The sequence below is a fragment of the Salminus brasiliensis genome, chromosome 5 (assembly GCF_030463535.1).
Source record: "Salminus brasiliensis chromosome 5, fSalBra1.hap2, whole genome shotgun sequence".
NCBI classification, from domain to species: Eukaryota; Metazoa; Chordata; class Actinopteri; order Characiformes; family Bryconidae; genus Salminus; species Salminus brasiliensis.
In genome coordinates this window covers 1245412-1273340 of record NC_132882.1, presented here as the reverse complement: position 1 = coordinate 1273340, position 27929 = coordinate 1245412, and the positions used below count along the sequence as shown (strand labels likewise).

The 27929-nt window shown below is 41.7% G+C and overlaps 1 long non-coding RNA gene and 1 pseudogene across 1 annotated transcript; both read left to right on the top strand.

Annotated features, from left to right (window-relative positions):
- Nucleotides 1-3187: 3187 nt before the first annotated feature.
- On the top strand, nucleotides 3188-15012 carry LOC140555897 (uncharacterized). The gene is made up of 2 exons (XR_011979693.1): nucleotides 3188-3231; nucleotides 14501-15012. It is a non-coding gene; the product is annotated as an uncharacterized lncRNA (long non-coding RNA).
- A 937-nt stretch (nucleotides 15013-15949) lies between these two features.
- LOC140555886 (interferon-induced protein 44-like) lies at nucleotides 15950-25315 on the top strand (annotated as a pseudogene).
- Nucleotides 25316-27929: the final 2614 nt, after the last annotated feature.

Here is a 27929-nt window from a genome sequence, read left to right as displayed (position 1 = left end):
ACCACCTGTCCACTAGACCCTGTTCCATCCTCTCTGTTCCAAACAATCTCTCCAAACCTCCTTCCTTTCATCTCCTCTATCATAAACAGCTCTTTGTTGTCAGGTCAGGTACCATCGGCCTTCAAGTCTGCCAGAGTTGTGCCTATCCTAAAGAAACCAACTCTGGACAACTTGGTCATCGGCAACTACAGACCCATCTCTCTTCTCTCCTTCCTCTCAAAGATGCAGTTTGCAGTTCTGACTCGGCCCTGCAGATTTCTCCTGTACAACATCCGGAGAATTCCACCCTTCCTCTCTAGAGAGTCCATGAAATCATTAAAAACATCTTGGTAACTTGTGAATCAACCCAGATACCCTAGTGTCCCTCTAACTACACAACTCTCACCACCCTTCTGGAGGCACTTAGAGACCCTAAAGAGTAGAGACCCTCGAAACACCCCCCTTGAAAATTCCAGGACACCTTAAATTATGGCTCTCTCAGCACCAGGCGCCAGAGATCCCTCATACTGATAGAGACCATCTGCTTCTTGACCAAAGGCAAACTTTTAAGACCCTAATGTAACCAACATATATTATGCCCAAGAGTGCCATCATGGAGCCAAGGAAAACCCCCTTTTGCCAAGAAGAATCTCTCAGAACTTTCTTAAGAAGTTACTGTACTATACTTAAAGCAGCCACGTCACTGTACTGGATGATGACCATGATAATAATGCATTTTTATTCTTCTCTGTAGAATTTGTGTGACTGGTTCTGCGTTATAACCTCTACATGTTGCACTTATATTTGCTCATATATGTATGTGCCTCGTACTCACGGGTGATAGAATTTAGCATTCAAGCATTCAACTGTTTGACCTGAAGAGGAAGATATCCTCTTTATATAACTAGTTTATTTCTCATTACAGATTCTTCCACCACCATACTCATTGTACTGCTCTTATTAGTGTGAAGTCTTATTTCTTTATGACTATTTAGTATGTTTATTGGTTTTGTACTTTTACTTTACTTACGTTTATGAAGTCTTACTAGCCCATAGTATGTCTATTTGCTTTACCTATTGTTGAGAGAAACAAGAGAGGGACAAACACACACACACACACACACACACACACAGTGAAACAAACAAACTTGTGTAAATGGTACTCATTCTCAAGTCCATTTAGTATTACATTACTCCTTTTTCTTTTGGTGTAATTTCTAGCTTGTGTATGTTTGACCAAATAAAGATGCCTGTTCCTTGAAACAGCGAAAACTTTCCTTACCCTGGTGATAAGAGACCAGATATTCATTACCTCACCTCAGGGGTAATGCCTCACATTCTAACTTAGGATATTTGATACGAACTTCCCCTGGGTGTCAGACACCCCAAACGACAAATTAGTAGAAGAAAAAGGTCAGAAGGAAAGATGGAAAAGAACCACACAGAGATGAAGCAGTAAGAAGAAAGGTGGAGACAAGATGGAGAGGCCCGAGTTAAAGTTCAAGTTAAAGTTCAAGTTAAAGAACTGTTCTTTAAGCCAACTTGAACTTTAACTCTGGCCTCTCCGTCTTGTCTCCTCCTTTCTTCTTACTGCTACCGTCCAGACGGAGAAGAGGACATGCCTCAGCTGAAAAAAATAAACCATGTTATCTACAGCCTTAAGCCACCAAAACGTTACTCTAACTTTTAACTTTTAAGTATTCTTGTAAGCTCTAGGGCAAGGCCTCCTCCTGCCACCAGGGGGAGGCCCAGAGTCACGCCAGCCAGTAATTTAGCCCGATTCACTACACCTGGGCTATATAAGTAGGCTATATAAGCACTCAGATCCAGTAACCCCACTGCTGGATCTCTGATGAGTGCTTATATCAGCCACACTCCCGAGCTGAAGTCTGAGTGGGTCTCACTCTCCTTCATTTGTTTCTCCCGAGTTTGTTTCCGTCTGTCTGAACCCCAATTTTCCATTCAAGTTCCCTGTGTCTGTGCAGTGTGTGTGTCTGTGTGCAGTGTGTGTGTCTGTGTGTGTGTGTGTGTGTGTGTGTGTGTGTGTGTGTGTGTGTGTGGGTGGGTGTGTGTGTGTTAGCACACATACACTCGTTGAACAGAGGAAGGCAGGAGTGTCTGCTTTCCCTAGTGTGTGTATGTGTGCATGTGTGTGTGTGTTTGTACACATACACTTGTTTAGCAGAGGAAGGCAGGACTCCTCAGTTCTCTTGTTTCTTTTGGAAGATCTTTTGCCTTTAGTTTTTTTTTTTTCGAGGTAGCCAGCGTTCTCCCCTGGCATCCTTTGTTTGTTTTCCTACCTTTTTCTATTCTATTTTATTTTTGTTAGTCTAGTTTTTCTTTTGTTCTTTTTCTTAGTCACCACATTAGCTCCGTAGAGACTTGGTTAGATTTCTAGAAGTTCAACCGGCCAATTGAACCTTTGAGCAAGTCTACATGAAATTGTGATGTCCTGCCTAAGCAAGACCCGAGCATCCATAGCAGCCGTGTTGCTCCACCTGAACCCAAGCCTGAGGCAGTGAGTGTCTCCTCGGAAGTGCGACAGCATTCCTCAGGGCCTCCTTCTACCGGCCACAAGCTGCGGCGAAAGTGCGCGAGACGTGGGCACTCACATACCTCGAAGCCTAGTCTCGACTGGACCTCCCATCTAGAACCGTTCTACGGGACCCTCTTTAAAGCTCCAGACCCTGCGGTAATATAAGGTGGTCAACTTTCTGTGCAAACTACTGGTGTCTAGAGTTTAACTTAAGCAGGAACTTTACATTCAGATTATTAAGCCTTGCACACCCACAACATCACCTTCATTAAACAGCGATCAGTCAGACCAGTCTATTCTATTCTATTCTTGTCATAACTAAGTGAACCAGCGATAATTCATTAATTAATTAACACTATCAATAATTTGACCATTTAATAATTAATAAATCATTCCTGATTTGTCATGGCACTCCAATATACACTACAATACTGACTCTAGTGTTTAGTAGTGTCTAAGCTTAGTCTATTCTAACTAGCTGAGGTTTTTCTTGAGTAAATAGTAAATCACTTTTGTAAGTCGCTCTGGAGAAGAGCATCTGCTAAATGCCATAAATATAAATTTAAATTTATTTTATTGAAAAGGATCCATTGCCCTCACTTCCTACATCACTGTCTCACAGAACTAAAAGTGAAAGTAGAAAGAGTTTATAAATGCAGACAGACAGAAAGAGTGCGACACACAGCAGCACAGCAAGAGAAACATATCCAACAAAGGTAAGTTTAATTGCTATATATGCACTGTCCAGCCATAACATTAACACCACTGACAGGTGAAGAGAAAAACACTGAGTACCTTCATCTTCATCTGTAAAATGGGCAAGCATAAGATACACTTTGACAAGAACCAAACTGTGATGTTCTAGATGATTGGGTCATATATGTATATGTATATATATATATATATATATATATATATATATATATATATATATATATATGTACAGAACTGCAAGATTCACGCTGTCAAAAAGTGAAGTTCCCTTTAACCTAATGTTTAATAATACCTAACTTCTGTGTTTTGCATAAGTCTGCAAATGTTATTTGAAATAAAAGAAATAACCTCTGTCCAATTATATGCATTGTATATCTGCCAATACAAATGGCAGCTCTGAAACATAATATGAAAAACAGAAATAACAAGACAAAAAACAGGAAATTATATGCCATGACTAGTTACTGTGGCACACCACATCCTGTTCTGATCTGAGACAAAACACTACACATCCACTCACCATCACACTCACTCAAATATGAATTTAATCACTTATTTAACATTTCTAAACAAAAAATAACATTTTCCTTACTTATTGAGACCTCCTGTTACTCATTATAAGTATCATTATTTTACCAATTGATAACATTAGTTCTCATTAATCTTTAATCAAACTGCAACATGATTCTGGCTTTAAAAATCTGTCACACTGCAATTGTCTGATAACTTCATAAACTATGTAATAACAATTATGTATTTTACAAATGGATTACAGTGATACAACATTTTGACTTGTGTAATTGGAGTGTATCTTAATTACTGTGACAGCATATTCTCTCTTACATGTGTAATAAAGTCAGGTAACTACATTTATATAAATTGTTGCTTTTCTGTTACAGCTATTTACAACAGGTCAAATACATTTTGAACACATCACCAGTTTACTAAGTAAATATATTTCTAAAGGTGTAATGAGAAATGACAGGGAAAAAATATTGAACACATGAATAAAGAGAGGTGCAAAAAGTCATGAAAAGTCAGAGACCTGCAGAAGAGACCTGCACTTAGTGCTAATTAGTATCAGCTGCTTCAACTGATGGTCTATAAAAAAGAGCCTCATTACCAAGGAGCACAAGAAACATCTCATGATGGGTAAAAAAAAAAAGCTGGGGCAGAAAGAACATCATTTCACCATAAACCGGTCACAGGCAGGTGCTCCCTGCAAAATTTCAGACAGAGGAGTGAGTTATCAGAAGAGTTGTCTAAGAGTCAAGGAGCACATGTTGTGAGAGCTCCAGAAAGACCTGGAATCAGCAGCTACAGCGCTTTCAAAGAAGAACAAGTAATGCACTCAACCAGCATGGCCTGTCTGCACGCTCACCATGCAGGATTTGGTTTGGATTCAACAGTAACTAACACTGCTAGTGTAAGCAATCAGTTCTAGCCAATAATAAACAAACTTACAAAGAATGTGAGAAAATAACAAATTTTTCAACTGTTTGACTCCTCCCCAACTGCACCAATGCGATCAATAGAACTCTGAACCATCAATTATTCAAATTCAGAGTCAGAGATACAAAGATACAATGTGTATATATTTAATTATTTATTGTAGTTGTAAATGTGTTTAAAACAATATTCTAATCTGACAGACTTAGGGATGGTCACAGCCACTGCGATATGCTCAAAATACACACAAATGAACATATGCATCAACTAAAATCTATGTTAATGCAACTACTTATGGAAAGCCAATTAAAAAGAAGATGTGTTGATCAGCCAAATGCAAATAAAAACATATAGGCTTTGTATTTTTATATTGCAGAAAAATACTCTGCCCATGTACTCATGCATAAAGCACAACAGACCACATGGTCAACATTCAACTCGAGTTTATTTGTTTAGCGTTTTTTACAACTGGATTTAAAGGAAATCCAGTAATGGACAGGAGATCAACAAAACATAACACATAAAGGGTTGTGGGTTTGGTAGAGTGGCACAGTTGGGCCCTTAACTTACTCTGCTCCCCGGGCACTTCAGGGAAGGCTGCCCACCACTCCAGGCATGTGTGCCCATTATATCTGTGTGTGTGTGTATTGCATGGATGGGTTAAAGGTGGAGGTCAAATCCCATCTTTGTCAAATGGTGATTGTTGGTTCATTTTTAATTGTACAGAAGTGTGTCTCTATAAGTTACAGTCTTAGATCTGTTAAATAATTTTTAAATGGTTTGAAAGAACAATAGATATGAATTAATTTCTTATGTGGGAAGTAAACCGTTTAAGAGAATTGTCTTTAAGATATGTTAATCTTTTACAGACATGCATAAAGTACTAGAGTAAAAGTACAGGTGCTCTATCAAAAAAGTGACTTGAGTGGAAGTAGAAGTGTTCTTTAAGCTCCATATACTTGCATACTAAAGTAGTAAAAAGAAAAGTAAAAACATGTTTTGTACAAGTAGCTTATTTTAAAATGTACTACTTAAGTACTGAAAGTAAAAGTACAAGTACTGTGTTCTGTAGTTATTACAGAAAGCAGTCAAAAGTTTGAGTATCATTGTTTATATTATTTCAGATGCTCAGACTTTTCTTCTAAACTTTGCTGGTATTTCATTGACTGCCACCGGCTGCAACACAAACTCAAAGCATGATCAATGCACCCCTGTGCTCATTAGTTGGAGAGGTGTTCTTTTCATAATATTCTGCACCTGTTTTGCTCCAAACATATTGCAGCAACCCTGGGCTTTAAAGAATAATATACAGAGAGTATCTAAAGGGTGCATATTGTTTACCATTAATTGCTGAACTTCAAGTGTGGCTATTAACAATGTGATAAGCACCATAACAAGCACTGTGAAAATGCTAAAATTTAAGACAAAAAAATAATTTTACACATAAAATTAAAGTAGCACAAAATACACACAAAATAAAGTAACCCCTATGAAATCGAAAAGCTCACTACAATATAGATCATATGTTGACATAACAAAATACAGTGGGGTAAAAAATTATTTAGTCAGCCACAGATTGTGAAAGTTCTCCTACTTAGAAAGATGAGAGAGGTCTGTAATTTTCATCATAGGTAAATTTTAACTATGAGAGACAAAAATCCAGGAAATTACATTGTAGGATATTTAAAGAATTTATTTGTAAATTATGGTGGAAAATAAATATGTGGTCGCCCACAAACAAGCAAGATTTCTTACTCTCACAGACCTGTAACTTCTTCGTTAAGGTCTTCTATCCTCCATTCATTACCTTTATTAATGGCACCTGTTTGACCTCTTTATCTGTGTAAAAGACACCTGCCCACAAACAGTCAGACTCCAAACTCCACTATGGTGAAGACCAAAGATCTGTCGAAGGACACCAGGAAGAAAAGTGTAGACCAGCATCAGGCTGGGAAGACTGAATCTGCAATAGGCAGCAGACTGGTGTGAAGAAATCTACTGTGGGAGCAATTGTAAGAAAATGGGAGACCTACAAGACCACTGCTAATCTCCCTCGACCTGGGTCCCCACGCAAGATCTCATCCCATGGGGTCAAAATGATCATGAGAACGATGAACAAACTGTACAGATCCCAGAACTACATGGAGGGACCTGATGAATGACCTGCAGAGAGCTGGACCAAAGTAACAAAGGCTACCATCAGTAACACACTACGCAGAGAGGGGCTCAGATCCTGCAGTGCCAGGCCCCCAGTGTCCCCCTGTTTAAGCCAGTACATGTCCAGGCCCATCTGAAGTTTGCCAGAGAGCATCCAGATCCAGAATATCATGTGGTCAGATGAAATCAAAATAGAACTTTTTGATAAAAAGTCAACTTGTGTTTGGAGGAAGAAGAATGTGGAGTTGCATCTCAAGAACACCTTCACCCACTGTGAAACATGGGGGTGGGAACATCGTGCTTTGGGGCTGTTTTTTTGGAAAGGGGACAGAACGACTGATCCGTGTTAAGGGAAGAATGAACAGGGTCATGTATCATGAGATTTTAAGCTGAAACCTCCCTCCATCAGTGAGAGCACTGAAGATGGAACATGGCTGGGTCTTCCAGCATGACAATGACCCCAAACACACCGATCGGGCAACAAAGGAGTGGCTTCGTAAGAAGCATTTCAATGTCCTGGAGTGGCCTAGCCAGTCTCCAGACCTCAACCCCACAGAAAATTTGTGGAGGGAGATAAAAGTCTGTGTTGCCCAGCGACAGCCCCAAAAGACCACTGCTCTATAGGAGATCTGCATGGAGGAATGGGCCAACATACCAGCAATGGTGTGTGCAAACCTGGAGAAGACCGGAAACGTTTGACCTCTGTCATTGCCAACAAAGGTTATGTTACAAGTATTAGGTATTATTATTATACAAGTATTAGGTAAGTATTAAGTTGAACTTTTGTTATTGACCAAATATTTATTTTCCATCATAATTTACAAATAAATTATTTAAAAATTCTACAATGTGATTTCCTAAATTGTTTTTTTTTCTCATTTTGTCTCTCATAGTTGAAGTGTACCTACACACATGGACAAAATTCCCCTCAGTTAATGAAAGAAAAAAAACCACAATGGACACAGAAATAACTTGAATCTGACAAAAGTAATAATAAATAGAAATTCTATGAAAATAAACAACAGGACTGGACAGAAATTATGGTGCCCTTGAAAATAATGTAACCGAAGAGACATTATCATAATCAGTCAGTGGGTCTGTATATAGGGCTACAGGTAGTCACTGTGCTGTTTGGTGACATGGTGTGTACCACACTCAACATGGACCAGAGGAAGAGAAGGAAAGAGTTGTCTCTGGAGATTAGAAAGAAAATTATAGACAAGTGTGTTAAAGGTAAAGGTTATAAGATCATCTCCAAGCAGCCTGATGTTCCTGTGACTACAGCTGCACATATTAGTCAGAAATTTAAGATCCATGGGACTGTAAACAACCTCCCTGGACATGGCCGCAGGAGGAAAATTGATGATAAATCAAAGAGTAATATGATAATACGAATGGTAACAAAAGAGCCCAGAAAAACTTCTAAAGAGATTAAAGGTGAACTTCAAGATCAAGGAACATCAATGTCAGATCGTACCATCCGTTGTTGTTTGAGCCAAAGTGGACTTCATAGGAAACAACCAAGGAGGACACCATTGTTGAAAACAAATCATAAAAAAGCCAGACTGGAATTTGCCAAACATGTTGACAAGCCCCAAAGCTTCTGGGAGAATGTCCTATGGACAGAGGAGACAAAAATGGAACTTTTTGCCAAAGCACATCAGCTGTATGTTCACAGACGGAAAAATGAAGCAAATCAAGAAAAGAACACTGTCCCTACTGTGAAACATGGAGGAGGCTCTGTTATGTTCTGGGGCTGCTTTGCTGCATCTGGCACAGGGTGTCTTGAACCTGTGCAGGGTACAATGAAATCTCAAGACTATCAAGAGATTCTAGAGAGAAATGTGCTGCCCAGTGTCAGAAAGCTTGGTCTCAGTCACAGGTCATGGGTCTTGCAACAGGATAATGACCCAAAACACAGCTAAAAACACCAAAGAATGGCTAAGAGGAAAACACTGGACTATTCTGAAGTGGCCTTCTATGAGCCCTGATCTAAATCCTATTGAGCATCTTTGGAAGGAGCTGAAACATGCCGTCTGGAAAAGGCTCCCTTCAAACCTGAGACAACTGGAGCAGTTTGCTCATGAGGAGTGGGCCAAAATACCTGCTGAGAGGTGTAGAAGTCTCATTGACAGTTACAGCAATCATTTGATTGCAGTTATTGCCTCAAAAGGTTGTGCAACAAAATATTAAGTTAAGGGTACCATCATTTCTGTCCAGGCCTGTTTCATGAGTTTATTTAAAAAAAAAATAATTCTGTTTAAGCATGGTTAAAAAGCAATGTCTGACTTATATTGGTTAATTTTCTTTTTTCAGATTCAAGTTATTTCTGTGACCATTGTGGGTTTTTGTTTCATTAACCGAGGGGTACCATCAATTTTGTCCACATGTGTATGATGGAAATTACAAACCTTTCTCATCTTTCTATGTAGGAGAACTTGCACAATCAGTGGCTAACTAAATACGTTTCTTACTCCAGACCCGGTCCTTGGAGGAATCACTGTGAAATCCTTACTCCAGACCCGGTCCTTGGAGGAATCACTGTCTCCGTGTTTAGTTTGTTCTTTCTGCTTTCTATCACTTTCTAGCGCTTTTCCTCGTAACTGCTTTTAGATTGTGTTTACAGTCCACAGGTTTATTAAAAAAGCGGAGTACCCCACAACAACAACTTTATTTCGGTGCCTAAATCAGCTGAAAGCGGTAAGTTTGTGTTTTATTATGGCTGTTGCTGGGCTTTTTGAGTGTGAGAAGTGTGGCATGTTTAGTCTAGACCCTTTTCCCACCGCTAGTGATAATGATAGTGTTTGCACTAAATGTGAGTTAGTAGCTCTCTGGTGGAAAAGGTGGACCAGTTAGAGGTGTGCATCATGGGGTTACTGAAAGATAGAGAGCAAGAGTTGCCCCCCGTTGCCTCAGGGAGAGCTAGCACCCCCCCCCCTCCGGCGTTAGAGCCCTCACAGCGGGGCGAATGGGTGACGTCTCGGCGGCATAGCCGGAAAGCTAAGGCTAATGCTAGCGCAAAGGCCGAAGCTAGCCCACCGGAACACCACGCTCCCCCCCCGATTCGCGTGTCAAACAGGTTTGCCCCGCTCAGCGAAACACCCGCTGAGGAGCCTGTTCAGAGAACTCTGGTCATAGGAGACTCTATTGTTCGACACGTGAAGATAACTAGTCCTTTAGGGGCTCCAGCAGTGACCGTTAGCTGTTTACCGGGAGCCAGAGCGCCGGACATTAGCGGCAACCTTAAGCGGCTAGCAAACAGGAGATATTCTAGGATAGTTATTCATGTAGGGGCCAATGATATCCGTCTGCGGCAGTCAGAAATAACTAAGGATAATATTAAAGAGGTGGTTAAACTGGCCCAGACGATGTCCGATGCCGTAATTTGCTCTGGTCCCATCCCAATGAGGCGCGGCGCTGAGTCCTACAGCCGACTCACAGCGCTGAACCGCTGGATGTCCAAGTGGTGTTCCGAAAATCATGTGGGCTTCATAGATAATTGGTCAAAGTTTGAGGGCAAGCCTGGTTTTTTAGGTAGGGATGGTGTCCACCCCACGCGGGAGGGTGCTGCCTTACTTTCGTGCAGCATAGCCCATAGTCTGCTAGTTAGTCGCAGAGGAGTGTAAAAGGCTGCTGAAATTTGCAGATGACTCCACTCTGGTGGGCCTCATAGCCAACGGTGATGAGTCTGCTTACAGAAAGGAAATTGAGCAGCTGGTGTCCTGGTGCAGCAACAACCACCTGCTGCTAAACACAGAAAAGACTGTAGAGATGGTGGTGGACTTCCGACGCAATCCACCCACCCTTCCCCCCCTCCACATCAACAACACTGCAGTATCAATGGTGGAGTCACTCAAGTTCCTGGGCACCACCATTTCCAGAGACTTGAAATGGGAGAAAAACACCATCTCCATCATCAAGAAAGCTCAACAAAGAATGTACTTCTTGAGACAGCTCAAGAAATTCAACCTGCCACAGACCCTGATGATCCAGTTCTACACAGCGATCATCGAGTCCATTATCACAGCCTCCATAACTATCTGGTTTGGTTCCTCCACCTCACAAGAAAGAACCAAACTCCAGCGCATCATCAGGACAGCAGAGAGGATCATAGGATGTAACCTGCCATCACTTCAGCAGATCTACTCCAGCAGGATGAGGAAGCGGGCTGGCAAGATTACATCTGACCCCTCACATCCTGGACACCTCCTCTTCCAGACACTCCCCTCGGGTAGAAGACTGCGGTCCATCAAAACCAGCACAACACGTCATGCTAACAGCTTCTTCCCCAGAGCTGTAGCGCTCCTCAATCACAGTGGTCACCTCCCACTGTAAACCTCTAAACTTACAACTGAACTGTACCAACCGGACTGAACAGTTATTTGCACTCTGCCTATTTTGCACTATGACTATTTGCACACCTGTACAGATGTCCTTTTCTTTTCTGTAAATATATTTTTCAGCTCTTTATTACCTTTATTACCTTTAGTACTTTCTACTTTTTTTAATTTATCCCCTACCCTATTTATTGTTTAGTGTCATTTTCCTTTAGTTTAAGACTGTGTTCTGTGTTTCTTTGTTACTTGTCATGCGTGTTGCTCTCACCAAGACAAATTCCTTGTATGGGTAACATACTTGGTGAAATAAAGAGATTCTGATTCTGATTCTGATTCTGCTGACAGTCCAGAGTCAGGACCAGGCCGCAGACAGACAGGCTAAACCCACCGTCTGCGAGCTGCTCTGAGGCTCTGAGGCTCTGAGGCGTCACCCAGGTTTCACCGTATTGAGACTGTGTCTGTGCCCCGAATTAAACCCAAACAGAGAACATCTAGATCAGCTCGTTTTAATCATTTAATCAGTGTTAAAATCTCTCATTTCAACGATAACAGCAGCACCTCAGACCTAAAGCTTGGTCTACTTAACATTAGATCACTATCCTCAAAAGCAGTGATCGTGAATGAAATTATATGTGATCAGAAACTAGATGTTTTCTGCCTCACCGAAACCTGGATTAGACCTGATCAATATATAGCACTAAATGAAGCCACCCCCGCAGGCTATAAATATGTACATAGCCCTAGATTATCAGGCAGAGGAGGTGGAGTATGTATAATCTATCAGAATACACTAGAGATTATTCAAAAACACTGTAACACCTTCACTTCTTTTGAGCTTATCTACATTAATATATCAAATCCAGCCACAAATAAAAATGTTTTCTCACTGATTAATATTTATAGGCCTCCAGGGCCCTACTCTGAATTTTTAAAAGAATTTAGTGATTTTGCTGCAGACTTGGCAGTGTGCAGCAACAAAGTTATAATAGTAGGAGATTTTAATATTCACTTTGAAAAAGCAGACGATCCATTAACAAAGGCGTTTGTATCAATTTTAGATTCTGTCGGCATTATACAAAACATAACTGGACCCACACATTACTGTAATCATACCCTAGATTTAGTCCTGACCCTGGGTGTTAGCATTGATCAGCTAAATATTCTACCTCAAAGCTCAGTGATATCAGATCATTATCTAATCTCCTTTGAGCTACATCTAAGGCAAAATGTAAATTCTTCTCCCCAACACTGCCTAAAACGCACAATAACACCAATGACAACTGTACAGTTTACTAAAAATCTCCCACCCCTATCGACCTTAGCTTACACTCCGTCAGACCAAACGGAGCTCGTCAAATTAACAAACGATCTAGAGAATACCCTCCGATCAACCTTAGACAAAGTAGCACCGTTCAAAAATAAAATGATGAGGCAAAAAAGGCTTGCACCGTGGTACAGTGATCAAACTCGTACCTTAAAACAAACAGTGCGGAAACTAGAGCGTAAATGGCGGACGACCAAACTAGAGGTGTTCCACTCTGCGTGGAAGGACAGCCTTAGTCAATATAGAAAGGCACTCATTAAAGCTCTCTCAGCGTATCTGGCCTCGCTGATCGAGAAAAACAAAAACAATCCCAGAGTTCTTTTTAATGAGATCTCTAAACTTACTAAAAGCCAGGCAGATACTCAACCCCAGATCCCAACATCTTTAACTAGTCATGTTTTTATGGACTATTTTAATAATAAAATAGAAAATATTAGACAACAAATCCAACCCTGCTTATTAAATCAAACATGGCCATCACCCGATGTAGTTGCTTTAGAACAAAACTTAGTTGTAGAACAAAGGCTGGAAGCCTTCTACCCACTTCCACAGCCAGAACTAGAAAAAATTATATCCTCAGCTAATTGTACAACATGTACACTCGACCCGATTCCCTCTAAATTGCTAAAAGAAATTCTCCCAATTATAATCGGACCTCTTTTAACAATTGTAAATTCATCCCTTAGCCTTGGGCATGTACCCCAAACCCTTAAAATAGCAGTTATAAAACCTTTAATCAAAAAACCAAATCTTGATCCTAGCGTATTATCTAATTATAGACCCATCTCAAACTTAACATTCGTATCTAAGATATTAGAAAAAGCTGTGGCCCAACAACTCTGCTTATACCTGAGTAAAAATGACATGTATGAGAAATTCCAGTCTGGATTTAGACTCAATCACAGCACAGAGACAGCCCTAGTGAAGATTACGAATGATCTCCTTCTTGCCTCTGATCAAGGCTACGTATCTTTATTAGTCCTACTAGACCTTAGTGCAGCCTTTGATACAATAGATCATTCTATATTACTAGAAAGATTAGAGAAAATGGTTGGAATCACAGGGACAGCCCTATCATGGTTCCAGTCATATCTAACGGGACGCAGATTTATCATTTGAGCAACATATAGCTAATATTAGTAGAACAGCCTTTATGCAGCTTAGGAACATCTCCAAACTAAGAAACTCCTTATCACTACAAGACGCAGAAAAGCTAGTACATGCTTTTATTACCTCAAGGCTAGATTACTGTAATGCGTTACTGTCAGGTTGTTCCAGCAGGAACCTCAATAAACTTCAGCTGGTGCAAAATGCTGCAGCCAGGGTCCTTACTAAAACTAGAAAATTTGACCATATCAGTCCAGTTCTATCAGCACTTCATTGGCTCCCAGTTAAATTCCGTATTGAATACAAAATTCTTTTATTAACATATAAAGCCCTACATGGCCTCGCTCCTGAGTACCTGCAGGATCTTATAGTATATTACGAACCATCAAGACTACTTAGATCTCAGGGTGCTGGCCTCTTACGCGTTCCCAAAATTCTGAAAACCTCAGCAGGGGGAAGAGCCTTTTCCTATAAAGCCCCCCAGCTCTGGAATAACCTTCCAGATAATGTTCGGGACTCAGACACAGTCTCAATCTTTAAATCTAAACTGAAAACTTATATGTTTAGTTTAGCTTTTGGTAATTAATGTTTCTTAGATAAGGGCTGCAGGTCCAGGGGTTCGCGGACCCAGGGAATTGTAGTACTCTGAGATGCTGGAGCTGTCGTCTCGCTGCTTACACGCGATCACTCAGGTTTGTTGACGGTGGAGCAGATAGATGCTGGTGTTCTCAGGGTACGCCCGTGTCCGTGTTACCTTCTGGCTCTCTCCTTTTAATTATGCTGTGATAATCAGACCTGCCGGAGTCATCAGACATACCCAGATGCTGATGATCAACATTCTCTGCACTCCATAAAATTCCTCTTAGAACTAACTTCTCTCTCTTTACCTTCCCCGAGTAAATGGCCACCCAGCCCGATCTGCAGGAAGATTGCCCGCTGAGGTCCCCTCTACCTGCATCTAACCAGCTGCCACCTACCAGTCCAGCCAGCGGGTCCCCCCCAACCCGCCACCACCCATGGCTCACCCGCCAGCCGCTGCTGCCTGTTTGGTGGCCGTGCTGAAACCTAGATGGACTCGTGCCTGTCTGACACTATTAATATCACAACTATTAACTTTCTGTTGTACCTGGTTTGGTAATTTTTATCATTAATGTTTAAAACAGTCTGGCCAGAGGAGGATGGGTCCCCCTTGTGAGTCTTGGTTCCTCCCAAGGTTTCTTCCTCCAGCTCTGAGGGAGTTTTTCCTTGCCACTGTCGCCGTTGGCTTGCTCACGGGGGTCTTTGACGCTTCATGTTATTTCTTCTTTCTTCTCTGTCTCTGTTCTTTATTAAGTAATAATTATGTAAAGCTGCTTTGTGACGACAACAGTTGTAAAAAGCGCTATACAAATAAATTTGACTTGACTTGACTTGACTTGACTCCACTGTATGTTGTACCGTTAGATATTACAACTTCAACACTTTGGGAAATAATGTGCCGATATTCAATGAAGTTAACATAGCTAGTGGAGTATAATCAACCAAAAATAAACTACACAAAGAATACATAAACACAGATTAGAATGTTCCTTTAACACTTATACATCAAATCAGTGTTATGTATCTCAATCCACATACCAAGGCTGCTATATTTGGCGAATTGGCAAAAAGGAACTGCATTTCATGAAAAGAATGCATTGCCCAGGTAGAGCAAAAAATGGGTTCCACAAAATACCAGCAAATCCTTGATGCAAATGTCAAATTGTCTGCTAAAAGGCTGAAGCTGGAAAGATAGCTTCTACAACAGGGTAATGATACAAAACATACCATGGACTACATAAAGAGAAACAAACTGAATCTTTTGGAATGGCCCTTACAGTTCCCTGACCTAAACATCACAGAAAATGTGTGGATCTCAGAACTATTGCTACAGTGTATCACAAAAGTGAGTACACCCCTTACATTTCTGCAGATATTTAAGTATATCTTTTCATGGGACAACACTGACAAAATGACACTTTGACACAATGAAAAGTCGTCTGTGTGCAGCTTATATAAAGAGTGTAAATTTATTCTTCCATCAAAATAACTCAATATACAGCCATTAATGTCTAAACCACCGGCAACAAAAGTGAGTACACCCCTTAGGGAAAGTTACGATGAAATATACATAATATGTTATGTTACATGTTATAATTATATACATAAATGCATATAAAAAAATACAAACTGTCATTTGACCAATGGTGCCCAAACCTTTGCATAAGACTGTATGGTTAGTCAACATCCAGTTTTAGGAGGTCCTGAAACTGGATGTACAGTGAAAAAGGTAGCCAGTGCAATTGATAGAAAACTGGCATAATGTAAGATTATGGAATAACTACAGCACTATATAAATTTATGCAGCTTTTACTATAGTGCAGTGGAAGGTGATATTTTGGAGAGGGATTGCAGGCCATGCAAAATTGTGCAGTCCATGCAAACAAGATGAATAATTTTTAATGTTTTTTTTTCTTCATTTCTTTAGATTAAAACATGGGATCATCTCAATCTACGCCTGGTGAGTTTAAACATGTATGTTGTTTGTTGAGGTTTTTTAACACACAGCAGTAATTTGGTTTCTACACAGTAATCAAACATCTTCAGTGATGATCTTTAAACAAAAGCTGTATGTTTCAGTCAGGCCAGATGATATACAAATGCATGGTGTAACTATTGACTCTGATCTATTCTAATCTGAGCTGTCCTCCATTTATTAAAGAAAGAAAGAAGCATAATTTGACAATTCATTTTTGGTCACCAGTCCACATTTCGCCGGTCATGACATGTTCTCTCATTCAGCCTCTCCAGAATACTAATTTACCTGTTACTCATTACATTCCATGTGTGTACCTGTTTGTTTGACCATTCAGTCCACAAACTATTGCCAACCTTATCGTGGTATACTGAGTGTTCTTGTCTGTATTAGCCTTTATTGCAACATTGCAGAGGTATGTCAACCAAGACAGACCCCAACATTCAGAGCCTTCAGCAACTCCACCTAGCTCAGTGACTTCGGCCATAGAAATGAATTATGATTCCTCAATAGATTCCAGTCTGAACCAAAAGCAAATTCCCCTGGTTAATTTTTTTGTGAGTGTCTATTTCAGCACCCAACATTATTCAGAGGATTTTCTAGAACCTCCTTGAGGTCACCAAAAAGTCATCCTCCATGGCCTGTCCAGTCTTTCAAGCCCTGGATTTTATCAGCCGATTTTGAAGTTCCCTGAGCCAGCCTACCTTGAAAAGCTTCCTTTCTTTGCTTGATGAAGTCCATCACTACAAGTGTCCACCAACAGTTTTTTTGATTGCTGTCATAACAGGTATCAACAAGCTGTTGGCTACATGTATGTGCAGCCACTGCCAAGATAGAGGACTTTAACAAGGTCCATTTGCAGTCCATGTCTCCAACCTTCTCTGGAACATGTGAGATGTTCTCTTAAAGATGATAGACATTTTGAACAGAGTCCTCTGCCAACCTTTCCCATCACACCTTGTTTAGGCCTACCAGGTCAAGTCAAGTCAAGTCAAGTGGGTTTATTGTCATTTCAACTACATACAGAGTACACAGTGAAACGAAACAACGTTCCTCCAGGACCATGGTGCAACATAGACAGTGCATATAGGACACAAGTGCAACACAAACAAACAAGTGTGTTGTCTATAGATAAGATAAATCCTAATTAACAGGTCAGATGATATAACCACAAAATTGATCCTTAACTTTTGGTCCTAGGTGCTCTGGTGCACTTAAGAGCATCCTTGTGTTTGAACATGGTGTTTGTTTTTAAACAAAACATCAATAACATCCTGGTGCTTGGGCTTATATCAGGCAAACCTTTCAATCAGACCTCTCCAGGTTTCCAAGTCTTTGCCCACATGAGTGTGGAAGCCACCAAGCAGAAAGATTATGTCAGTTTTTGGGTCCCAGAATTTCACCTACTTTGTTAATGAAAAGTAAACATGCACAATACATAATGCCCATAACAGTCAGAGTTTTCCTCTCTGCAACACAAAGCTGCATTGAGGCAATGCTCTCATCTGCAGAGACAATTTTGAAATCTGCCAGCTTGTGAGTATTCCCATAACCATCAGTACCTTCCAGTGACACTAGAACTACCACTGACGTACCACTGAAGAAGCAGCACCAGCCATAAAAGCAGGAAGGAAGTGGAACCCCTGAGAGGCTGTGCAGTCAGCAAGGAGGTTGCCGGAGCACAGGGATGTTATAAGCCCAGTGCAAAATGGGCGGGACTAGGGTCAGGTGATTTGTGGAAGGATATTTTGCAAGGACATGTCACCAGAGAGAAGGTGAATGGTTACAAGCTTTATTCAAGGATAAAGAGGAAGAAGCGATAGGAAGTGCAACTGCAACCTCACAAGGAAAACAGTGGCTGAGATGGGAGAATATAGAGATGAGTAGAATCACCTGAAAAAACTTTGGGCATTGGATGTGAGTTGTATCACATTTCTGCCAGGAACTAAGATAATAAAAGATCATCCTTTATTAGTCCCATGGTGGGGAAATTCACAACTACATATGATGTCCTTCCAACACCACAAAACTTTGGGCAGTGGGTAGGTGAAGATCCAAGTGGCAAATCATGTACAAGAAATAGAACGCTGAAATACGTTGTCAGTGTGTATAATTTTATCACAGGATCGCTTCATGTGGTGGCATAATCAGGTACTTTAGCAGGTGTATTTGATAAGAAGTGTTTAGAGGTTAATGACATGCCCATGGTTATTGGCAGTAGAGTCTGAATATTGGTAAATAGGGTGATGTGATGAGATTGGAAGATGTTAGCAGATTTTGGCAGTACTTTACAGTCGGAAATCCACAATGCATTGTTTTATATTTGCAAAGCAAACTATCTGTTTACTGTTAAGACAGTAAACAGGGTGGCAGACAGTAGAGGTAGATGTTAGGAGTATTGTAGCCAAGTCGTTGCTAGTTGAATTTGGATTTAGAGGCCATATGCTGAGGGTAGCTATGAAGGAATTTGTAGAAGTTGGTGAGAGGTCTCGTCAGTGGTTGTGGATAAAAATGTTTAAGGTGGGATGGGGAAGGGCAGTGTATGACTGAAGGTGAGGACCTCCCTTTTGAGCCTTCTGGAGGTGTCATTGGCCTTTATTCAGTGAAACATGATGACCCCTGTGAAGAGGGTGATTAGTGTATGAGGAAATAAAGATTGTGTAATCTTAAAAATAACCAGAAAACACATTAAAAAATACAAATGAATACTCTCATTAATTACTTGAATATTTGGATTATTATTATTATTATTATTATTATTATTATTATTATGTTATAGGGGCCATTTGAAGCATTACTGTATTTTTCTTTTGAATCTGAGTTTTTGCATATTCTCAGGGAATTTTACAAGAAATTTACAGTTCTGTTCATGTAATAAAAACTGAATTTAATTTAATGAGACTGTCTCAATGTAGGGAAATTTGATTAAACTAACAATAATCTAACTTTTATTTTTTAATAGAATTTGTCACGGTTTTGGCCAATAAGCAAGTGAAAATTGGAGATGTTATCACTCTTGAATGTGAGGCAAACACAGAAGATGTAACAGCAACTTAGGAGAAGAATGGCCAGAAACTAGAATGTGTAAAGGGCAAACACAGCATTAAACAATATGGGAAATCATTTGCCTTGGAAATTAAGAATGCAGAGGAGCAAGATGAAGGGAACTACACCATACATCTGAAGAGGAAATCTGATTGCAGTTCATGTTCTTCCATAGTCAATGTTGGTATGTAAGTCTTTAATTTATTCACATCAACACTTTGACATTGAGATATCTTTTTTCCATAATAAAGTTTATGGAAATTCAAATGTAAAAATTGTTTAGTCATTTACATTGTACATCAAAACCAAATTAAATTGTTACTTTATTTAAATGAATTATAAAAAAAAGTTACAACTACAAATTATGTTTCCACTATGAATTATTCAGAATGTACCAAATCATTTCATGTTGATAATCACTATCCACTATGAATTATTCAGTATCTACTATGTGTTATGAAGAAATTACTATAAACCAGTGTGTAAGGTCTAAAGAGTGAGGAATCCAAATTTGGCTCCATATACCCCTGCAGTTTAAGACACAACTGAGAATGTAAATGTCTTTCTTCAGACAAAATTCTTATTCTTACCATGTTTAGTTGCTTCTGCAATAACTTATTTTTTTTTCAGCACTCCATGAATGGAGGACAGTGCAATGGACGTAAGTCTCATTGAGCCTCATTTAAATCAACCTTGTCATGTGATTAACAATAAAATAATGGATGTTTCTATATAATACAATGACATGCAAATGTTTGGTCAGTAACAGGGTCAAAATTGCTGTAACTGTGAGAGTAAGTGAGTAGAAGTGAATAGAATTTATTAATTACATAAATTAAAGACATAACATTCTTTTACATTTTTAGGAAGGTTAGGAATGTGTATTTTATTTAAACAGTTAAAACAGTTTGTGCCCACAAAGCAAAAGAAGACTAGAATAAGATAGCAAAATGTGTTTAGAGACAAGGTCAAAAGGGGGAGATGAGCTTTCCTTAGTCCCTGCAAGAAGTAGAGGTGTTGCTGGGCTTTCTTTGCTATGGAGCTGGTGTTGAGGGACCAGCTAAGGTTCTCTGCAGTGTGAATGCAAAGGAATGTAGTGTTTCTGATCATTTCGACAGGATCATTTTCCCCTGGGGTGATTCTGAGCCGCCGCCCACAGGCTCACATAAGGACTTCTGTCTCGTTCGGTTCATGCATTTGGTTCTTTTCAGTTCTTGGAGGCTTGGAGTTCCTTGCTCCAGCTCCACCAGCTTTTCTTACTGTGCTGGCCATTCCCCCTGCTGGTGGCTGACGGTACACGTTGCCTGCTTGCACCAAACTCTTTGAGCAGAGCTTCAACCTACAGCAAAATAATGATCCCAAACATACTGCTAAGGCACATTCTTGTCAGAGGGACATCTTCAAAGTAAAATGTATCTTTGTCCCACACAATATGGAGAGTACTGTAAAAGCCTTTTGCAAGAAGAAAAATTTACTGTGTTGTGATGAAAGTTGGCTGATTTATATTATGAAGTATTTTTTTCCTTTTTTCTTTCCAGTCAAGATGAAATGATGAATTCTCTGAAGGCTTTTCACATTGGTAATGAAGCAGTCCACCAGCTCCAGTTTCTTCTGTGTGGACCGATTGGAGGAGGAAAATCCAGCATCATCGACACCATCAAAACTATTTTTGAAGGACGACTGTTTGTCAATTGTCTGGCTGCTCCGCAAATGACAGCAGTATCTACAAGTCATACATTACGTGTGAGTTTAAAATAAAAACCTGGTATTACTCAGACTGCAAGTCAATTTAAAAGCTTTCCTAAAGTCCTAGTTTACCTCAGTCTATTACAATAATAATATTTAGTAAAACCTTAGCTGAGCAACGGACTATGCAGTATGCAGATCACAATATAAACATTAATTAGGACATCCACACAAGGGAGCAGTCACTGAAACACCTCTGTTTCACTGTTTCTCACCTGCATTCTTAATGCTTACTTTATGTTTTAGTATGAAAAATATCAATTTGGAAATGCACAGGATGGACTGCTTTCTTTTGTGATCAATGATGTCATGGGAATAGAACATGGACAATCAGAAGGGGTTTGCAGTGAAGACATCATCAGTGCTCTTAAAGGTCACATGAAAGAAGGCTATACAGTAAGCTAAAAATACATGCACTTCAGTCCAACAATCGTTGTTCCTAATGTGCAATGTTCCTGCTATACAGTCCAAGCTAGCACAGTATGAGCATAATTACACTTTGCTGTTTATTTTTCCTGTAGTTCAACTCCAAAACCCCGCTGACTGAACAGGATTTGTATTATCATAAACATCCCAGCCTGAATGACAGGATGCACTGCCTAGTGATTGTTGTACCAGCAGACACATTTTCAATGGTGAAAGATTTTGTTGTCCAAAAAATGAAGAACGTCAGGGACAAAGCTGTCAGATTGGGTGAGTCATCTCATTAAAAAAGAATACATTTATTTATGTAACAAACTAAATCATGTTCATATCTAAAGGTTCTTTGTTTTCTCTTTAACACATGTTGTGTTTTTAAAAATCATTTAAGAGGTTTTGCAGAAATCACTGGAGATCTTTTCTATAAAATATATATATATATATATATACAGTGCATCCGGAAAGTATTCACAGCGCTTCCACATTTTCCACATTTTGTTAGGTTACAGCCTTATTCCAAATTGTATTAAATTAATCTCTTTCCTCAAAATTCTACACAAAATACCCCATTATGACCATGTGAAAAAAGTTTTCTTGAGAGTTCTGAAAATTTATTAAAAATAAAAAACTAAGAAATCACATTTACGTAAGTATTCACAGCCTTCGCCATGAAGCTCAAAATTGAGCTCAGGTGCATCCTGTTTCCACTGATCATCCTTGAGATGTTTCTACAGCTCAAATGGAGTCCCCCTGTGGTAAATCCAGTTGATTGGACATGAATGGAAAGGCACACACCTGTCTATATAAGGTCCCACAGTTGACTGCATGTCAGAGTGCAAACACCAAGCATGAAGTCAAAGGAATTGTCTGTAGACCTCCGAGACAAAATAGTCTCGAGGCACAAATCTGGGGAAGGATACAGAAAAATTTCTGCTGCTTTGAAGGTCCCAATGAGCACAGTGGCCTCCATCATCCGTAAATGGAAGAAGTTTGGAACCACCAGGACTCTTCCTAGAGCTGGCCGGCCATCTAAATTGAGCGATCGGGGGAGAAGGGCCTTGGTCAGGGAGGTGACCAAGAACCCGATGGTCACTCTGTCAGAGCTCCAGCGTTCCTCCGTGGAGAGAGGAGAACCTTGCAGAAGGACAACCATCTCTGCAGCAATCCACCAATCAGGCCTGTATGGCAGAGTGGCCAGGCGAAAGCCACTCCTTAGTAAAAGGCACAAAGCAGCCCGTCTGGAATTTGCCAAAAGGCACCTGAAGGACTCTCAGACCATGAGAAACAAAATTTTCTGGTCTGATGAGACAAAGATTGAACTCTTTGGTGTGAATGCCAGGCGTCATGTTTGGAGGAAACCAGGCACTGCTCATCATGAGGCCAATACCATCCCTACAGTCAAGCATGGTGGTGGCAGCATCATGCTATGGGGATGTTTTTCAGCAGCAGGAACTGCCAGACTAGTCAGGATAGAGGGAAAGATGAATGCAGCAATGTACAGAGACATCCTGGATGAAAACCTACTCCATAGCGCTCTTGACCTCAGACTGGGGCGACGGTTCATTTTTCAGCAGGACAACGATCCGAAGCACACAGCCAAGATCTCAAAGGAGTGGCTTCAGGACCACTCTGTGAATGTCCTGGAGTGGCCCAGCCAGAGCCCAGACTTGAATCCGATTGAACATCTCTGGAGAGATCTGAAAATGGCTGTGCACAGACGTCTCCCATCCAACCTGATGGAGCTTCAGAGGTACTGCAAAGAAGAATGGGCAAAACTGCCTAAAGAGAGGTGTGCCAAGCTTGTGGCATCATATTCAAAAAGACTTGAGGCTGTAGTTGCTGCCAAGGGTGGTTCTACAAAGTATTAAGCAAAGGCTGTGAATACTTATGTAAATATGATTTCTTTGTTTTTTAATTTTAATAAATTTTCAGAACTCCCAAGAAAACTTTTTTCACATGGTCATAATGGGGTATTTTGTGTAGAATTTTGAGGAAAGAGATTAATTTAATACAATTTGGAATAAGGCTGTAACCTAACAAAATGTGGAAAAAGTGAAGCGCTGTGAATACTTTCCGGATGCACTGTATATTTCCTGCATTTTAAGCAGGTGGCCAAGTTGAACACCCAAATTTCATCCTATTCCTATTCCAATGTCAAATCCACACTAATTTTACAACAAGAACATCTACACAGCTAATATTATAAGTATGGCGTATGTGTAGAATTTAACCCATATGGCTAAAAAAAGACTTGTAGATCTGGACTGTGATCTTTGATGCCTCAGAAAGTTGACAGGGTGCCATATATTTGGGACGTTTATGCTTCAGACAAGTAGCTGAGTTTGGGATCATTTGCAGAGGAGTGGTAACATTTGAAAGAGGACCATGCAGTAGGAAGTACTCCAGTTTAGATATGAGGAGGACAGGTGAAAAATTAAAAGCCTCTGTTGGCAGGAATAGTTACACTCTTCTAATGCTGTGATAGCTAAATGGCCAGCTCTGAATAACACTGCAAACAATGTTACAAACATTGGGTTGGAGATGACTACCACAGCCTCCCTAATTGTACACCTTTGTGTTCTAACTTAGGAATATTTACTCCCTCAGAACAGGACTGCTACATTAGCTGCAAAGCTTTCAGCACCAAAATTATACTATGACAGATTGTGAGTTTAATCCTCATGCTGCATCTTTCATCTCCTGTTAAATTAATCAAAATCTTGATTATATCTGCCGCAGGTCTCCCTCAAGTGGTTTTAATGACTAGAGTGGACAAGGCCTGCCCACTGACAAAGAACAATCTGCGCAATGTCTACAAAAGCAAGAAGATTAAGGACAAAGTGAGTAATTAGGGTTAGGGTTAGCCTGTGTTTGTATTTATGAAGGCGTTGTAACTTGCAAATATTTTTTTTCTGTGTGTATTTGTGAATGTGTGTGTGTGCAGATGAACGAATGCAGTCTGGCACTGGGTGTTCCCGTCAACTGTATCTTTCCTGTGGGGAACTATCATGAAGAGACGGATATCAAACAGGACATAAACTGTCTGATGCTGTATGCTTTAACCCGGATTGTACACTGGGCTAATGACTATGTAGTCAAAAATTCAAACAGTTAAACATCTTCAGAGTGTTGTAAATAACATCAGTAATCAGTATACATCATATATCTGCTCCCTCTGTAACATTATTCAACGGTATGATACTCTAGACAAAGGAGTCCCTTTCAAAAGTACTGGACCAGCAAGGCCAATACTTTGTTTTTTCTGTTTAGTTTGAGATAAAAAAGGTCCATCCTTTATTTTCCTGATATTTGCACCTAGATGAGTTGAATTACTTAAGATACATTGTGTATGGAAGCGTATGGTCAAACGGGTCTACCAGCAGTGGCAGAAATCCCAGCCTACAGGACATTTCTTCAGTAGACTTCTCCTGTAGAATTGCTTCTAGAAGTCAGTGCAGATCCAGAGAACTCATTTTTATTTACAAATGTGATGAGATGAAAATCTGCTGGCAGCCCATCTGTCAGTCTTTCGGACACAGTTCTGATGGGAATTTCTTGTAGACTGGGTGTAATCACCATGTCTCCTAAATCCATGAATCTCGTTGCCCTCCCTGCAGGTGTTTTTAGCCTGGTTATCCTCGTGCAGCACCTGCCTAAAGTGACTACCACCTTAATCTCACAAGAAAACTAATTGTTTGTCCAATGAGCTTATAATGGTCTACTGAAGCAAAGTCCTGTTTGTTTTTACTAGTAGAAGCTTAATATCAGTTCAGGTTACGTAGTTTAAGTAATCTACAGCATTATTTGTGTTTTTGTGCAGTTCTGTGCAGTTGAAACAGGCAGCATTAAGCTGAATTAGCTTAATTGTGTAAGTGTGTTTAGTACTATTGTTCTAGTACTATTGTTCTAGTACTAATGTTCTAGTACTAATGTTGAGTGGGTGTACAAACTGGTATTTAAATATTAAATATTTCTTTCTCTGTTATATCATTGAATATACTGTGACGACCGCCCAGGAGACACAGAGGCAGGAAGCATTTTCTTCAGAAAATGTGCTCTTTATTAGGCTTACTGCTCCCTATTGCATTTAAACTGCAAGGAGAGTGAAACCACAAAAACTGCCCTGGCTGGAAAAACCCTAGCCAGGTGATAAAACTCACTACACTACAACAAGACGGTGAACACAGTGAACAGCCATATCTGCATAGCCCCTCCTACTACAGCAGAGGGGCCCCCCCCCCGACATAACACTCCCCATGAACCCCGTGCTCGCCACATAACCCCCCCCTAAAGGGTCAGCCGACCCGGCGACCCCACATCAACACAACAACACAGAACCCCCTTTTTTTATTATTATTATTATTTTTTATTATTTAGTCCCTAACAAAGTCTCTGAGGTGCGGGGGGGTGCGCCGAGCTCGTGTAGAAGCTCTCCCCTGCGCCCCTCCCTTGTTTTCCCCACCGAAAGTCCCTGGTGGTTCCTCGGCCACAACAGTTCCCTTAGGCCGGTAAGGGGCCAGACGGTCCCGGTGCACGACCACCGTTCGGCGGCCCGTTTGGACCCGGTACACCACCTCCGACAGTCTGTGCAAGACACGACATGGCCCCTCCCAGTCGGACTGGAGCTTAGGGCAGCGTCCCTTCTTACGCCTTGGGTTGAAGAACCAAACGTCAGTCCCAGGTACCAGTGGGGCTCCTTGACAGCGCGTGTCGTACGCCCTTTTCTGGCGCACACTAGCCCCCCCTTGGTTCTCTCGTGCGGTCTTGTGCACCGCCACCAAGCGCTCTCTGAGGTCGCGGGCGTAAAGTGTCTCGCTCACGGGCTCATCCAGCCCTACTGGCAGCCCGAAGACCAAGTCTGTGGGCGTGCGCAGCTCCCTTCCCAACATCAGCTGTGCTGGGGTGAAACCCGTGGACTCCTGCACAGCCGCTCGGCACGACCACAGGACCAGAGGCAGATGACGGTCCCAGTTGCGCTGATGTTTGTCCGTAAGGATGGCCAGCTGCGTAGCGAGTGTCTTGTTAAATCGCTCGACCAGCCCATCGCTCTGAGGATGCAGTGGCGTAGTACGGGTCTTCCGAACCCCAAGGCGTTGGCAGACCTCGGCCATGACCTGCGACTCGAAGTTGCGCCCCTGGTCACTGTGGAGCTCTTCCGGCAAGCCAAAACGGCAAAAGAACTCCTCAACAAGCCGTTCCGCTGTGGTGACTGCGCTCTGGTCGGGGACCGCATAAGCCTCTGGCCATTTTGTGAAGAAGTCCATGGCCACTAGCACGTAGCGATTGCCGGCCTCAGTGCGTGGAAATGGTCCCAGCACATCCACCGCGACCCTCTCCATGGGGGTGCCCGACTGCAGTGGTTGAAGGGGGGCACGTGACTTACCCGTGGGCCCCTTCTTGGCTGTGCATGCGTCGCAGCAGTGCACAAACAGCTCCACGTCCGTACGACAGCCCGGCCAGTAGAACCTCTGGCGGAGCTGTCTCAGCGTCTTATTAACCCCAAAGTGTCCCACCCCAGCGGGTCCGTGCACTGCCTGGAGCACGCGCTGTCTCAAGCTGCGCGGGACAAGTAACTGCCACACGATTTTGTCGGGCACAGTGTCCTCCCAGCGTCGATACAACAGTCCCTCGCGCTCGCTTAGACTGTCCCAGGAGGACCGATATGCTTTTAAGTCTGGCCCGTGTGGCGTTACGTCTTTCCACTCTGGCTGGTTGCCCCCCCGTTTCCACTGCAACACCTTACGGAGTACCGGGTCCTCCCCCTGGGCTTTCTGAAACTCCTCGCGCCCGCAGGACTCTATCGGTTCGTTCTCCGACACCTCCACAGCCACTACCCGTTCTTCTGCCTCCTCCTCCCTCTGCTCTAGCCGCGCGCAGTAGCGACATTCTGCCTCTAAACAGGGGCGGCGTGACAGTGCGTCCGCGTTGCTATGCAACCGTCCTGCGCGGTGTTGAATGGTAAATTGAAACTCTTGGAGCGCAGTAATCCAACGAGCTACCTGTCCCTCTGGCTCCTTAAACTGCATCAGCCAGGTTAATGAAGCGTGGTCGGTTCGCAGCACGAAAGGGGTGCCATAAAGATAGTGTCTAAAGTGTTTCAGACCCGACACTACGGCAAGCAGCTCTCGGCGGGTTACGCAGTAATTACGCTCCTGTTTACTGAGAGCACGGCTATAGTAAGCTATAACTCGCTCTTGACCCCCCTGAACTTGAGATAGCACTGCCCCGATTCCCCAACCACTAGCATCAGTGTCCACAACAAACTGTCCACCCACCTGAGGGAGCGCTAACACGGGAGCTGCACACAACGCTTCGCGGAGATGCCGGAATGCCTTGTCTGCCCCGTCTGTCCACTGAAATGCTGCACCTTTCTCCGTCAGCTGGTGGAGGGGAGCTGCGATGTCTGCGAACCCTTGCACGAATCTCCGGTAGTAGGAGGCTAGCCCCAGGAAGCTCCGAAGCTCACTCGTGTCGCGCGGTGTGGGCCAATGCCGGACGGACTGCACTTTTCCCGGATCGGTGGCCACTCCGTCTCCACTGACCACATGGCCCAGAAACTGA